Consider the following 15,262-nt stretch of genomic DNA (forward strand, 5'->3'; position numbering starts at 1 on the left):
CTTTGGAATCAATCCCTTTGTTTCCCCCAACCAATTAATTACCACACTCCACGCTGCAGTTCTCATAAAAGCTTGTTCCTTGTGGTGTGTTCTCACACACTGTTGGCTCTGGCTTTGACAGGCTGGGTGACATCTCCATATTATCACTTGCTGGTGGGTTAACTCTAAGTCAGTTATCAATCTTCCTGAGTCATTTTTTTTTATTGTCTGTGAAATGGAAGTAACGAGCCTTCTTACTCTGTTGTATTGTTGTAAAGCTTAAACCTAACTATTTATTCTCTCTCTTCACGTATCTGATAAAATTGTTTGTTGTTTTTTATATTGTAATAAGCAAAAGACAGTCTCCTTCAACATCTTCCTTATGAATTGTTTAGGAGCAAAGACCATTTCTTACTCAATTTATCATAATTATTGCCCAACACATGCCCCTAAAACAATTGATTTGGAAGTCTTCATTTTTTTTTCTAAGTGAATTATTTAATGGATAACTTAGGAGATCCCACCTTATGGGAACATATGGATGAATGGGGAGGACATTATGCTAAATGAAAGAGGCAAGACACAGAAAACAAAAAAATAGTCCATGGTCTCAGTTATATGTGAAATGACAAAAACTTCAAATACACAGCAGCAGAGTTAGGATAGTGGTTATGCAGGTGGAAGTGAGTTGGGGATGGGGAGATGTAATCAGAAGGGAACTGAGCTGTAGTTAGGAGGACTATATAGTTAACATGGTTGTATTCCATACGACGAGGTGCAAGATAGTAGATTTGAGGTACTTTTTAACTAAAAAAACGAAAACAAAAAACAAAAAACTAAGTAATACATTATGATACAATATACTGATTTGGTAGACTAATAATCATTTCACTATGCATATGTATATCAAAGCATCATGTTGTGGATCTTAAATAAATAATAAAAATTATAGCTACTATTGTTGATGTCATAGGATATTATCAAAGTTCTAAAATGAAAATTATAATATATACACAACATATGCATACACAGCGTATGCATGCATGTATGTATGTGTTACATCTAGCCTGTTATGTGCCATGAGGAGGGAGAGAGGCAACACTTAAGGGTTCCAAAGATTTATTAAATCACCACATAAGTGGATCAGTGCTGCAGGACAGGAACTCAGGAGCCTTGTTCCTCCTGATAGCTCTGAGTAGGGGCAGAAGCAGGGGTTATAAGTACAAAAAATCACAAACATTTGTTGCCAAGTTACAGTTACAATTTTCACCAATCAAGATTTAGAGATTAGGGGCCTCCTTGAAAGTTCCATCATTGTCAACTGATATACAATGCAAACCTTTCAGTCCAACCAGTCAGATTCATTTGTTCTTTCTGTTGTTAGGAACAGCCAAGTTTCTAGAGAACTAAGAATGTATAACGACTATTTCTATGGTTTAGGGAGGTTGATCAGCCACTGGAAAGCTCTCAGCTACCCCAAAGCTTGGGAACCTGAACTTTATTTCACCTTGTAGATAAAATGGAGTCTGAAGTCAAGATGGCAGTTCTCAGGCCAAGGAGCTTTCTCCTGCTCTCTTCATATGTAAGTATTAGTTGTGTATGTATTTTTGTTAGTAAACACATCTCTGATTTCCCACTTCTTTCTTTACTGTTCAGGAAGAGTATCCAATATTTTGGGATTATTATGGATATTTAATTCTTCAAAAATAATTTTTAAAAAAAGGAACTTTTAAACAGGATGGCATACTCTTGCAGAAGAAGAGGATTTTAAGTAGACAAAAAGATCTAGATTCTGTCAGTAGTTAGTAGAGAGAATTGGAAATTATACAGTCACCACAATGACTGGAGCAGAAAATGTCTTTTCTTTCTTTTTCTTTTCTTTCTTTCTTTCTTTTTTTTTTTAAAGCAGTTATGGAACAAACACAGGCCATTACCCCGGCATCTGTGGTCCCATGCTGGGTAATGCTGGAAAGCCTGAAAGCCAAAGCATGTTAAGCCAATGATTTGTAGCATCTCTCTTTCTGCTTGTGCTTCTCCACAGGCTGCGTTTGCAGCTCCCGCCGCTAAATCTAAGCATCAAGGGATTCTGGGAAATGGAGTTCAGTTTTATCTCTGGACCGGAAAAAAAGCTACCTTGCACCACGCAACGCAGATTCAAAGAATACGTCTGGGGAAGAAAAGAACGTAGTGGAAAGCCATCATATTTGAGAAGAATGAACTGCATCATGGAACATGTTTTTGAGGGGAGTTTGAAGGGAGCACAAAATGCATCTGACTTGATTGCTTCTGTAAGCTGAATGGAAAAGATGGGAACCCAGCCAGGACAGCAGCCCCACTGCCTTGGCCCATCTGGTTGTGAGCTGCTATGAGCCAGCCTTTGCTGCTGCTTTGCCTATCCTGCTGCCCTCAGAGGCCTGCAGTGTTCACTGCTGGGAGAGCATCTGGAAGTGCTGGGCTCCTGTGTCCCTGTTGACTTATAGCTCTGCTCTTTCTACTAATTTCCTGTTTGTTGGGGCTGGGGTGGGGTGGGGCAAGGGCACTTGGCTCTGTTCGACCCTAATATAAAATTGTTTGTCAGGAGAGGGTGACCAAACACAACCGTTTCTGTGACGTTTTCTATTGTTTCTGGGCTGATTTCTTCTTTTTTTCTTTTTCTTTTCTTTCTTTGTTTTCCTTCTTTCTTTCCTTCTTTCTTTCTTTCTTTCTTTCTTTCTTTCTTTCTTTCTTTCTTTCTTTCTTTCTTTCTTTCTTTCCTTCCTTCCTTCGTCCCTCCCTCCCTCCTTCCCTCCCTCTCTCTCTCTTTCTTTCTTTCTTTGCTACTGTGAGAACAGCATGTGCATACAGTCTGCTGTGTGTCTCAAGACTTCCACACACACATTCGATTTTCCATATCACAAAGGACATGAAAAGGTTAAAATGGTACTCAAGACTTAAAATAACCTTTTGATCTATTCTTATTTTAAAAAGGAAGAAGATTGCTTCTAGACTTCTGACTAAGATCAAGTGTCAAAACAAACCAGAAGAAAGTATTTTGGGTTAAAATATCAACAATTAATAAATAACAGAATTATAATGATGAAAATAAAGTCTCATGAAGTTAATTTCTAAAGCACTGATGTGTGTATTTTTAGACTTTAGCACACACACATACACACACTTCTAAACTAGGTAATAGTTGCACATTCCTTGCAAAGATCAGTCTGTATTTTTACAAGTTAACAATTCATAACACTTTCTATCTCAAGAATATATGATTTTCGTCCTGATATTTGAGGACTGTGCACATACACTCAGAGATCAGTCTTCTGCAATTTTAAAGGAATATATGATGAGCTATAGTGCAGATGAACGGTGGTGAAGGAACACGATAGGAAGAATGTTTGATAGTATATGTGACTTGACTGTAGGATTGCAGCTGATAAAATTAGAGATCAAAGTTGTAACTAACTAATGAAGTGCGTATCTGCTGAAAATTTGAAGCCCGTAAAAAATTGTTACAATTTTATTAATTCCGGGTGAAATTTGTTCTTAATAAAGAAAAGGTACACTTTTTCATAAAGTTAACTTATACTTCAAATATTTATGGAGATGATATTCGCATGATTTAAAATGTACAATTTAAAAGCATGCAGTTCCATACACAGACACTGGAACTTTATTCATCTGTAGGAAAATGGATGGCACTGGAAATTATTATATTAAGCAACTAACCCAGACTCAGAAGACAAATGCCATATGCTTTCTCTCCTGTACAGATCTTAAGTTTAAGTTTTTATTTATGTATATATATATATATATATATATATATATATATATGAGGGAGTATGAGTATAGTTCATGAACTGAAGGAGGTCATAGGAAGAGGAAGAGCAATCTTAAGGAAGGGATGAAGGAAAGGGTCAAAGCAGAAGGGGGTATATTAATTTTCCATTGCTGTGATAAAGTAATCATGATCAAAAGCTATTTAGAGGAGAATGGGCTCATTAAGGGTTTGTTTCAGCTTTCAGTTCCAGGGAAAGAGAGTCCATCATGGCCATGAAGACACACATGGCAGAGAAGGTTTGGTGACAAGATCAGGAAGAGGGCTGGTCATGTTTCCTCTGCACAGGTAGCAGAGAAAGATATCAGGAAGTGCAATTATAGAACTCCCAAGCCCACTTGCAGGGACATGGTTCTTCCAGGAAGGCTCCACCCTGGAAAGGTTCCATTACTTTCCCCAAATTGCCATCTACTATTGGTGAAATTATTAAGGCCACTCCACGTAGTTAAAAGGAAATTTATTTAATGGCGTAACTTACAAATTAAGGGATAGGTAGGTCGCAGGGTCTGGGGAAAGTGTATCGCAGTCCAGCGGTGTTCTCTGGAGCTCTGCTTGGGCCACCTCCACCATCCAGGGTCCCGCCACCGAGCGCAGCGCTCCCCGATCCAGATCTTGGGTCTCCAGGCGCCTCCCTTGGCCCCGCCTTGTAGGTGTGACAGTTGCCGAAGTCTCAATGGGGGTGGGAACTTCCAGATCAAAGCTGGAATGGCTACCCACTACAATCTACTGAAAACAAAATGCCCAAATACATGAGCCTATGGGGCACATTCATCATTCAAACTATTATAGAGGGACACTGGGCAGGATAGGGGACCAACAAGATGGACAGGGGAGCAGGAGAGGGGAGCAGGGGTGTAGGAGAGGGGAGCATGAGTGTGACTAATGAAAGAAAGCATGTATGAATTGCCATGCTGAAATCTATGTTGTTATGCACTACTTAAAAAAAATCTAACAAGCCCCCAAGCAAAAGTGTACAACTCTTTGTTATTTAATACACTGACAATGTCCTATAAGGATTTGTATATCAATCTCTAAAATATTTTCATTGACCTAAAGAAAGGTGTGAATACATTAGCAAAATAATGTCCATTCCCTTTTACCATAAGCCCCTGGTAAACACAAATGTACTATTTGTATCTATGGGTTTTCCTATAATAGATATTTTCCATAAATAGCAAGATATGGATGATTTTTTATGCCTGAATTCTTTTATTTTTATAATTTCAAGGGACATTTATATTGTAGTACATGGTGGTACTCAGACTTTTTTCTTTTTAACTTTTATTAATCTTTGAAAATTTCATGCAACATGTTTTGATCATGTTCACCCTTCTCTCCCAACTGTTCCTAAATCCACCTCCTCTTCTCTCTCCACTCAATTTTGTATCCTTTTGAAAATCTTTTTAATCCCTTTCTGACAAATTTGTGCTGCTCAAATATTCTTGGATAAGTGGTCTTCCACTGGCACAAGTTCAACTTACCAGGGGCCATACAATTTTATTTTATTAAGAGATTTTCTCTTCATTTTACATACCAACCACAGATTCCCCTGTCCTCCCTTCTCTCATTCCCCATCCTTCCCCCCAACCCACCCCCATTCCCATCTCCTCCAAGGCAAGGTCTCCCATGGGGAGTCAGCAGAGTCTGGTACATTCAGTTGATGGAGGTCGAAGCCCCTCCTCCATACTTTAAGAGAAAATTGTCTCTTCTTCTTCAGTGAGCAAATAATTGCCAATAGCTACACAGCTAGGGGTGTGGTTATGTGTTCAACTTCCCTTTCCATGTTGGAATTTGGTCTGGTGTGAGCTTGCACAGGACTTATGAATACTGTCACAACCACTGTGAGTTCCTATGTGCAGATACTCTGCTGTGTCCGGAAGACAACATTTCTTTGTAGTTATTCACCACCTCTTGCTCTTACATTCTTTCTGCCTCCTTTTCTGTAATGATCCCAGGGCCTTGGGAGAGGGAAGAATGTATATGTTCCCTTTATGACTGAGCATTCTGCAGTCTTTCATTTTCTGCACCTTGTACAATTGTGGATCTTTGTTTTAATCATAATCTATTGCAAATAGAAGATTCTCAGATGAGGTTCAAGAAATGCAGTGATCTATGGGTATAAGGACATGTCATTAAAAGTCCATTTAATACTATGTCCATCTAGCACAATAGTAGTAGAATCTGCTCTAGGGACTATGACATGTCTAGCAATAAGTTCTGGGCCCAGTAATGGTCCCAGGTATGGATTTCATCTTGTGGAGCTGGGCAGCAAGAGGCTGGTTATTCCCATTATGTTTGTGCCACTATTGTGCCAACTAATGTGTCTTGCCAGACCAGTCACTGATGTAGCTGGCAGGGTTCACAGGTGGATGTGAGTGTATTGTTCCTCTAGAAGCATGCGTACTGTCTTTCAGCACTATAAAAATTACCAAGAAAGGATTAAACATCCATATCAATAACAACTAGATTTGCCATGTCCTGTGATTCAAGTAATTGATGCCTTCAACAACAGAGTCTTATTGTCAAGTTCTGGAGGGTAACAAATAGCATTGGCAATAGCTTGTGACATTTGGGAGTCTATGGGACCTCACAGGCCAAGAAATCCAAAGAAGGTAACTTATTCCTGGTACTGGGCTTTCTATTTGTAAGCCTCTGATGTCTAGTAAAGACATTGTTGCTTTGTTATAGAGTTACTCAATTTTAATTCTATCTGTCTGTCTATAATCTATCTATCATCTATCTATATCTATCTACCATCATCTTTGACTATGTATATATATATATATATATATATATGTCAATGTATGGAAGCATATATGTCTAATATACTGATCTATCTATCTATCTATCTATCTATCTATCTATCTATCTATCTAAATCAATGCTTCCTTTCTTGAAAGGTCTTTAGTGTTATCTCTTTCCATACTTCCTCCTATGGTTCAATAATATTTCATTGTGTGTATTATATTATTTTATGGTTTCTATCATTTGACTATTTTTAATAGTGTCAATATATATGAACACTGAGAAAGAAATATTTATTCGAGTGGCTGGGGAAATGGCTCAGTGGTAAAGTGAGCATGGTGTGGTCAGAACAGAGAGGGAGAGCAAGGAAAGAGAGACCCTGATAAATGAAGACCCCATGGGAGTAGGAAGAAGCAAAGTGCTAGAGAGGTCCCCAGAAATCCACAAAGATACCTCCATAATAGACTACTGGCAATGGTCGAGAGAAAGCCTTAACTGACCTACTCTGGTGATCGGATGGCCAAAAACCCTAACTGTTGTGGTAGAACTCTCATCTAATGACTGATGGAAGTGGATGCAGAGATCCACGGCCAGGCCCCAGGTGGAGCTCCAGGAGTCCAATTGGCGAGAAAGAGGAAGGATTGTATGAATGAGAGATGTTGAGACCATGATTGGAAAAAGCACAGGGACAAATAGCCAAACTAGTGGAAACACATGAACTATGAACCAATAACTGAGGAGCCCCCAACTGGATCAGGCCCTCTGGATAAGTGAGAGCTTGAACTGTTTGGGAGGCCCCCAGGCAGTGGGACTGGGACCTGTCCTTAGTGCATGAGCTGGCTTTTTGGAGCCTGGGGCCTATGCTGGGACACTTTGCTCAGCCTGGGTGAAGAGAAGAGGAGACTGGACCTGCCTCAACTGAATCTACCAGACTGAGCTGAATCCCCAGGGGAGTCCTTGCCCTGGAGGAGATGGGAATGGGGGGTCGTTTGGGGGGGGGCAGGAGGAGGGAGGACAGGAGAATCCGTGGCTGATATGTAAAATTAAATTAAATTATAAAATTAAAAAAATAATATAAAAAAAGAAAAAGAAAATGTCTCCCATAGGTTTCAGGAATCTGAAGCAGAAATTATAGAGGAACACTGTTAACTAGTTCACTCTGGCTGACTCTCAGGGTCATGCTTAACTAGTTTTCTTATATAATTCAGGATTACCAGCCTAGGGATTGTGCTGCCCACAGTGGCTTTGCCCCCCCATATCAATGATCAATTAAAAGAATCTCTCACAGACATGGCCACAGGGCAATCTGATCTCAGCAATTCCTCAATCAGGGTTCCTTCTTCCCACGTGACTCTAGGTTGTGTCAGGTTGACAATAAAAACTAACTACTCCACCCTGTCTTAGAAAATAAGGTCGAGAATGGTAAGGAAGACACCCAACATTGGCCTGTGGCCTCTGTGCATGAATACATGAGCACGCACTCTTGCACACATACAACTGTGTGTGCATACACACATATACACATACAAAATACTTGTTTGATTATCTGTTTTCTGTTCTTTTTTATGTATGCTTTATATGTTGGATAAAGTAATAATTTTATTTTTTACTTTTTCGAGAAATCAAAAATGCAGCTTTGAAAAATGGCTGTAACATTTTGTATTTCTATCCACAATACACCAGAGTTCCAGTTTTTCATGTCAGTTCTTAATAGCATTTGCTATTTGTCCTCTGTTTTTAGTATAAACACCCTAGTGAACATCAAGTGTGCCTTATTATGATTTTAAATTTTACTATCCTAATGCTGAATGACACTGAGCATCTTGTGACTGCTTTACTATGTGGCCTAGTTTGAACTCAGTATCCCTGGGTGTCAGTCTCCTAAGAACTATAATTGTAAGTGTGCACCACATGCTTCACCTTGAACATCTTTCTCCATGCTCATTAACATCTATATATTTTCTCTATCAAAATGTCCACTTTACTATTTTATCAGTTTTCACATCGTGTTATCTTTATGTTGTTGAGTTGTAAAAGTTTCTTATGGATATTTACCGGATACTAAATCCTTACTAAAGATACGATTTGCAATTTCCTTTCCTTCCTTCTTTCCTATATTTCTTTCTTTCTTTCTTTCTTCCTTCCTTCCTTCCTTCCTTCCTTCCTTCCTTCCTTCCTTCCTTTCTTTCTTTCTCTCTCTCTCTTTCTTTACTCCTTCCTTCCTTTATTTTTTAAACCATTTTGTGAAATGTCTTTCACTTTCTTTGCAAAAATTTTGATGAAATCTAACTTATCTCTTTTTCTTTTCATTTTTTTCTCCTGTTTTTAATGTTATATGAACAATCTAGGGACAATTCAGAGTTGTAAAATTCTCATACCTTCTTCTAAGAGTTTGTGGTTCTAGCTCTTGCATTTGGGCAACTGATCCATTTTTAGTTCATTTTTACTTGTGATGTGATGTACATGTTTGACTTCATGTGGCTATTGAATTGACCCAGCAGCATTTGCCAAAAAGTCTGTTGGTGCTCCATTGAATGATTTCCACATCTTGTTCAAAATCACTTGTCAGTAGTTGAGCTCTGTGATACTTTCTGAACTCTTGATTTTATCTTATCAGATTACATGAATGTTTTTACAATAGGATCACACTAATTACCATTGCTTTGTAGCAAGTTTTAAACCATGAATTATTGCTCCTCAACCTTAATCTATTCCTTCAAGACGATTTTGGCTGTTTGGATGCCTTTGTAATTTCCTAGGAATTTAAGATTGCCATTTCCTAGGAATTAAGTTTGCAATTTTCTGGGAATTTGTTTATGTAAACATCCACTGGAATTTTGATTGACTCTTTAGCTGACTTAGGGGTAGTCCTGGGATCTTAGGAAGATTGCCCTCCAATAGATGTCTTGCCATCATTTAGGTATTTTTAAGTTTCTGTAAGCAATGTTTTGGAATTGTAGGTGTGTAATTATCCACTCTTGGTTAAATTTATTCATAATTACTTTTTTCTTCAGCTGCTATAGTAAATGCTACTTCTTCTCCTCCTCTTTCTCCTCCTCTTCCACCTTTTCCTCCTCTTTCTCCTCCCCCTTCTTCTTCCTTTTTCTGAGACAGGGTTTTTCTCTGTAGACCCGGCTGGCTTTGAACTCACAGAGATCCACTTGTGATGTCTGCCTCCAGAGTGCTGGGACCAAAGGCATGTGCCACCACCAACCAACTAAATGCAACTTCTTTACAGTGTGTATTTATTTAGATTCTTCCTTCCAAATGCACAATGATTCAATCAGTTCACACATATGGATCATGTGTCTGCTACTTTACTGAATTCATTTCTTAATTCTAGTATTTTTTTTGTAGGTTGTAAAGGATGTTCTAACTATAAGAAAATCTGCAAGTATAGATAATATTACTTTTTCCTTCACTATTCAGAGCCCTGTTAGTACTTTGACTTGTGAAATTATGCTGGAAAAAGCCCATTATCCCAGGGGTATGATCTTTAGCATTATTTAACATATCCCAGAAGAATAGCCTCCAGCCTCTCCCATTGTGTGGTATTAGCTGTAGGATTTTTATGAATGTCTTTTTCCAGATAGAGGAAGTCCCTTTCTATTCCTAATTTGTTAAGTGAAGTTATCATAAAGAGTTTTTATTGTAACAACTTTTTTCTTTCAGTTGACAATAGCATGCATTTTCTCATTTATTCTGTAATGTGGCACATGGTCTGGCAACACTTCTTTACTCATGAGGTGATTCCTACTTGGTCGTGTTTGTTAACAGTTAATTGATTCTGTATCTATATAAAGGCTAATGGTTTGTGTCTGTTTTTGCCTGCTTCTGGTATCAGGGTAATTCTAGACTCAGAATAGCTTGGGAATATTTTTTCCTCTTCCCTTTTCAGATGACTTTTTCTGTTTCAATTTCTGTTACTCTACCTCAAAGTTGAGTGATTTTTTCTTGTCTCTTAACTAAACTGCCTTTCTACTCATCATGTAAAAATGCCAATCCAGATGCTGTATTTATAGATGCTGAATGCTCATATGTTCTTTCTCTAGTGTTAATTTCTGTATGGAATTCCCACCTGTCATCCTTTTGTGCTCTAATCCTTTAAATTCTCTAACATGGCTGTTTTAAAGTCAGTCTCTTTGGTCAATTTCATGACTCTAAAACCATACAGGTTATACTGAAGAAAGCCCAACTTATGCTAACTTCTTAGAAGAATATTAGGATTTTATTATTCATTTACTAGGTAATTTTATTAATGACCTTTAAGTTCATGTTAGGCATTCTTTATTCTAGGACTGGAATGGCAGTGTTTTGGGGGGTCTCAGTTGCATGTTGAGTTGTTCACTGTGGCTGGTAAGATCTCTGATCTCATTCACTGACAATGGGATGTCTTTCTAATGAGAATTTGAGTCTCTTTGCTAATGACTTGGCTTTAATACCCTGAAAGTGACAGTAATTGCACATTTTCCAAGTGATGTGCATGCCCAGTGTTCTTTCTGGCATTGGCTGGATAGAAAACATGTACCTGGCTTACATTATTTCAGAAAGAGTGAGGAAGACATTTTGAAAAGCTTAAAATTGACTCATATTTTGGCAATGTAGAATTCTCCAGGCTGGGATGAGAAATCCTTTTAACACAGGAGAAGTCTTGGAACATCCTACTATGCTTCACCATGTTTCCAAGACCTACTTTGGACTTTCAGCTGTTTCAAAAATTTAAATGGTTCAAATTCGTAAACGAGAACAAAAATATAATTCAATTTCCTCTGAGAAACTAAAAGTTGCTCCAAAAAATTTCTGAAAATTTGGTGGTGATATTGATGTTCCATTCTTTCTTATTATTGATCTCTTCATCTTTTCCCAAAGCCACAGAACCTTGTAATCCATGACAGTATGTCTCCCATTTCCTCCAACCTCTTTAGGAAGACATTCTCAGTCTTCAGATACTGACACTCCTTCCATCCATTTCCCACTCCACATTTTCCCCCTAGCTTATCTTAGTGACTTTCAAAAGCTTTAGTCTTAATTCAGTAACTCCAAAATAGATGACTTTGTCTGAGATTCGCCTTTCAGATGCAGACTACATAGTATTTTCTAAGTTCTGGCTGCTCACTAATATCAGCCATCTGAGAATCAAAGGTCCTTCAGCTTCCTGTCCAATTCCATTCCTTTCTTCAACAAACCTGCTTCCTCATCTTGCTTCCTGTCTAGGTAAAGGTCTCTTACCCACTGGTTTGTGAGACCAGGGTCAAGGGCATTGTTTCCCTTTGCTTCTGAATCTATACCACAACTCCAGTAGCCTCCAACTCACCAGGCAGGATGGGTTTATTTAATCATGTCTCCACCAGCACTAATGTTTACACTAAAAAAGGAAATAATGTAGAACAAATCTCATCATGCCATCTCTGTTGCTGGCTTTCCATTACTATGAAGTATGGTGACAAGTTTTGCCCATAATCGAGGGCATTCCCAGGAAATCAATATTTCAATCTTAAAATCAGAATAATTCTGGAATAAATAAAAATCCCCATTTACTCAGATTGAAACCCCTGGATGCCTTACTGTCTTTACTTTGCTCTCTGAGTTCTGGTTGCAATAGTCTTCCTTAATCTCAAGAGCTGTCTCTTAATGTTAATGTCCCACTGTGCTGTAGCTCAGGGAACCTCAAAATGCCTTTTGTTGATGGATAATTCAGTCCTTGTTCACAGTTTGTATAACTCCTACGACAAAGTGAAGCCCAGCAGGGTCAGGCATCCCTCTGCCTGGTCCTCACAGTACTGGAAAAAATCTTATCCTGTTTCATTCCCTGCACCTATTACTCCTTTTGGGGACTTCAATCTTTCCTACTGGGAACATATAAACCCAGAAGGTGTTGGTTTTTAATTAAAATCCTGATGACTTATAGTAATTGGTCAAAGTTATGGGTTAGATTGAGATGACTTCCTGCATGAGCACATTAAGCAATGATTAAATCAGGGTAATTAATATATCCCTGCACAGTTATTGATTCTTTTAGTTAGAGTATTAAAGATTCTCTCTTTTGGCTATTTTGTAGTGTATTCTCCATACTGCATAATAGAGTAGTCGTACATGTTCCCAATTGTGGCTGTGTTCCTGTTGGCCAATCTTTCTCCAACATTTTTCCTACCCTTGGTAACCTTAATTATCCTATGTGGATGACTCTTTCATATTCTACATATGAATAGGCCATATTCTTTTCCACTGCCTGAGTTATTTTGCTTAATATAGCATGCTTCAGATAAAATTTCACAAATATCTATTCAGGAAATATAGAATATTTGAGTTACTATTTTCACCAAAATTAAGAAAATCCTTCAGGGAAAATGCCTCATAACTTTGGGTAGCAAGATGGCAATAGCAACTTTTTTGTTCATATGCATGCAGTGCTTTACCACATGCTGCTCAGCTGAGCCTCTCTGTGTCCCTGTGCAATGGGGAAAACCCAGAGAGGTGGCCCTGGGGGGATCCAGGATTTCCATCATCCTGTCTGCCTGCAGCTGTGCATCAGAAGCTTCTGCTGGGAGGGCTGGCTGAGGGCTCCCAGGCTGCAGCTGAGCCAATGGGGCAGAGAAAAGAAGAGCTGCTACAGACAAGAAGAAGTGCAAAATGTGGACAGAGCACATTCAGCTGTAGCATCTTTCAAGAATGCCCTGCATTTAGGGAAACACCCTGCAAATGATGAACAGGCTCATCTATCATCCAGATCCTGCTGCTCTAGTTATCCCCCTTGCTCACTTCTTCCCCAAATATACCCAATGCTGGAGGAATTCTGGATACTGAGGATGCTAGAACTGGAAGAGGGATGAAACCCCAATTATTCACTTTTCTTCCTTCAGTGGGGAAACCCAGGTGGAGAAAAATCTATGGTATCTGTGGAAGGTTAATTTACTCTTCACAGGTGCTGAAACTATGGCCCTTTCTTTCCTGAAACTCATCCTTGAATGCTACTTAGTGAGGTATTCCCCAAATGCATATGGACTCCGGAAAAATATATAGTCACCAGTGTTTACAACAAACAAACAAACAAAAAACCAAAAATCAGGGTTAAATAAAGCATAAAGCAGGGAGTTAGTTTAATAAACTGGATACAAACAATGATTCTATTCCTTGCAAAGGCTTTGGAACTCTAAAGGGCTTTAAAATCATTTAAATTTTTTCCCAAAGATTTTATATCTTCCTTTGAATGAAGAGTTTTTAATTGGTAGAGTGTGGTTAATTTCTCTCTTGAGAATTAGTACAACATTGGATTTCACAATTCCAAAGTGCAGTCTGTTCCCATGCTCTTCGTATTCTGAGCAAGACCTTTAGGTAACTGTGGATATCTACATACGTGATCATAATTCAGCCTATTCAACTCAAATTTGAAAAAAAATGATGGCATCTTTTTAAAAGCATGAGGGAGCATATTGATCCCATGACACAGCACATCTCAGACCTTCAATTTCTACATGGCGGTTCTTTGAAATCATTCCATATTGGGGCAACTACACAGAAGCATGTGCAGAAACCTACAACATAACACATCAAGTTCATTCAGCATGGGCAGTTGTCTATATTAAGTGCTCATTTTATTTTATTTTTTATTTTTTATTTTTATTTATTTATTTATTTTTTTTTTTTTTTTGGTTTTTCGAGACAGGGTTTCTCTGTGTAGCTTTGTGCCTTTCCTGGAACTCGCTTTGGAGACCAGGCTGGCCTCGAACTCACAGAGATCCGCCTGGCTCTGCCTCGCGAGTGCTGGGATTAAAGGCGTGCGCCACCACCGCCCGGCAAGTGCTCATTTTATATAGCACCATCTTGACTTCTCTTTCAAGACATCAAGAGCCTTTAATTCTTATGGTTGTTTGACAACATTCCACCTAGGCACAGAGCACATTGGGAAGCATGTGTACTATTAAATTAAGGATGTATAGTGTGTGTGTGTGTGTGTGTGTGTGTGTGTGTGTGTGTGTGTGTGTGTGTGTTTTAGAATTTTCAAAGTTGAGCATCATCATAATCTTGAGGTAGAGATAGAATAGACATTCTTTTTTCATGAAGGTGGGGACTCGGAGATATTGGCTGGCTGTGCCAAGGTCTAGGACCCACATGTAGGATTTTGATCTTTCTGCATTCTCCTCCTGAAACTGAAAAAAATGATAGAAGAAATGGGGGTCTTACTTTGAGTTAATAGGGTGGAGAATTCACAGGTAAAATTAGTTTGGATGGAAACATGACAAACATTGGGGTGTCTGGTGTAGTTGGAAGTTTTCCTGTGTCCTGCCTAACCCGCAGTTGGGACAAATCTCTCACCCATTGTCCTTTCATAAAATAATCACAGAGAGGCTTACTATTAGTCATTACTGCTTGGCCATTAGCTCAGGCTTATTACTGACTAATTCTTACACTTAAATTAACCCATAATTCTTATCTATGTTTAGCCATGTGACTTGGTACCTTTTCTCAGTTCTGCCTTGTCATCTTGTTTCCTCTGTGTCTGGCTGATGACTCCTGACTCAGCCTTCCTCTTCCCAGAATTCTCCTTGTCTACTTATCCTGCCTATACTTCCCGCCTGGCTACTGGCCAATCAGCATTTTATTTATCAATCGATCAGAGCAACACACATTCACAGCATACAGAACAACATTCCATAGCACTTCCCCTTTTCTGTCTAATCAAAAAGGAAGGTTTTAACTTTAACATAGTAAAATTACATA

The sequence above is a fragment of the Peromyscus californicus genome, unplaced genomic scaffold (genome assembly GCF_007827085.1).
Source record: "Peromyscus californicus insignis strain IS unplaced genomic scaffold, ASM782708v3 Scaffold_19__1_contigs__length_69161282, whole genome shotgun sequence".
NCBI lineage: Eukaryota > Metazoa > Chordata > Mammalia > Rodentia > Cricetidae > Peromyscus > Peromyscus californicus.